The following is a 2,112-nucleotide window of genomic DNA, read 5'->3' as shown; positions in this document are numbered from 1 at the left end:
AAATTCCGAGGAATATTTCGTCGGAACTTCCGAGGATTGGACCATCGAAAATCTCCTAGGAATATACCGAGGAAGTCCTCGCTCCGAGGAACTTTCCGACGATCTAGTGGTCCTCGGAGTTTCGTCGGAAATTCAGTTCCTCGGAATTCCGTCGGAAATTTCCGAGGGATTTCCGAGAAAAAATGAATTTCCGAGGAGTTATTTCCGAGGACTTTTGTCGTCGGTATGTCGTCGGAATAGCGTTATTCCGACGACATACCGACGATTTTTTCCCTCAGTATGCTGCTGTTTTCTTGTTGTGGTTTTAAAGCAGTAAATGAATTAGTGAGCAAAATAATTGCTCAATTGATTTGATCTGGAATTCCGATGAGATGCTCTTTATCTATCACCACTTCGTCCATAAAGTAATGGACAACTATGGGAAGCAGATCCACGAGTGGAAGAAGAAGAGGGAAATCAATAAGGTTCGATTTAATTTATTAAACAATTTTTTAATTTATTAAACTATTTTTTTTTTATTTATTAAACTATTTTCTTTTTTTTTTATTAAAAGGTCTTCTCGTCTGTATCTAGTCAGTTAGATCATACTAGTTTATTTTCAGGTATTGGGTCAAACAATGGCTTGATCCCAACTAATCCTAAGATCAAGTTTAAAGGGTGATCAATCCTAAACTTAGCTTTAAGAACAACTAGTTGAGGAATTATGTTTTTAAACACCCTAGAAACAGTTTAATTCAGTATTACATGTATCAACCTATTGAGAAACCTAAACCTAACAGCAAAAACTACGCAGACATATTCGTAAAGCACATAGTTATGATGGTCTGAATAATACTCAATAGATAAATAAAAAACATAATATAGTAAGAAACAAAGGGAGTTCAAGATCTTCCCTCTCTCAAGGTGTACATATCTCTCTCTCTCTCAAATCCTAAGCTCTCTCTCTAGAATAGTATGAAGCATAGCCGTTAACAATGGCTTAGAAACAGTAAAATAGGGTTTCAGGTCGTCCAGGGTATATTGGTAATATGTGGTGACTTCTGGACCTAAATTGGGCACGAAACAGGCTTGGCCTGTTTTCTGGAATCACTGTCGACCGATACCAATGATGTTTCATCGATCGACAATCCTTCATCTCCTCGACAGCTTCCTCTCGCGAGGTATACTGACCACTCTTCAGTAAAACGGACATAACTTCTGCTATAAGATGCTGATTGACCTCAAACCGGTGGCATTGGAATGCTAACTCAAATCTCTATCTTGCATCAAACGATGAGCTGAATCTAACGGTGGAAAGGTCTCCATCCATTGCTAAATATCTGATGCGCCTGTGCAGTTCTGCACCTCAAAAGGCTCCAAAATCACTATATTTCTCCACAACGTACCTGAACCTGTAAATATTCTAAATAGACTCTATAATATATATTAAAACACTTATAAACCATGGCTGAAAGTGGATAAAATCCATGGTCTATCAACTCCCCCCAGACTTACCCTTTTGCTTGTCCTCAAGCAAAACATAAGGGCCGCCTCTCTGAAAGAGGTTTGAAAATAGCAGAGACTCACATGATTTAAAACTTAGAATCATCACCTCTACAATATTGCAATTGATATATTGTGTTTTTAGCACATTATACGAATGTCTTACTAAAAGTTTTCAAGGTTTTATCGAGTCTTTTTAGTCTCTTTTGAGTCACAACAGGTCTAGAGTTGTATTGGATGGAAAATGGACCAGCTAGAGGAAAAGAAGAGAAAAAGGTATGATTTGGAGTCTTTCGTGCAAAACAACCAACCAGAGCAGCCTGAGTGCCTGTTCCACCGACAGAGATAAAAAAAAAGTTTCCAAATATTTCGGGATTTGCCCTAGATTTCCTATTTCCTTCTTCTAGCCGCATGTGGCTCCTATATATATAGTTTCCTATTTATTATTTTAGACATACCTCAGTTTTACGCAAGAAAGATCTGAGAGAGCTTGTGATTTGCGATTTGCTACTTGTAAGGGAGACGGCTCCATCTATCTCCTAAAGAAGATTATCCTGAACCCTCTGATTTCTAATATTTATTATATGAAGTATTATTCAGAAATCATGCTTCTCTGTTCTTGTGTTATGT

Source organism: Brassica oleracea, chromosome C2, assembly GCF_000695525.1.
Source record: "Brassica oleracea var. oleracea cultivar TO1000 chromosome C2, BOL, whole genome shotgun sequence".
NCBI classification, from domain to species: domain Eukaryota; kingdom Viridiplantae; phylum Streptophyta; class Magnoliopsida; order Brassicales; family Brassicaceae; genus Brassica; species Brassica oleracea.
Note: the sequence above shows the minus strand (reverse complement) of the source record.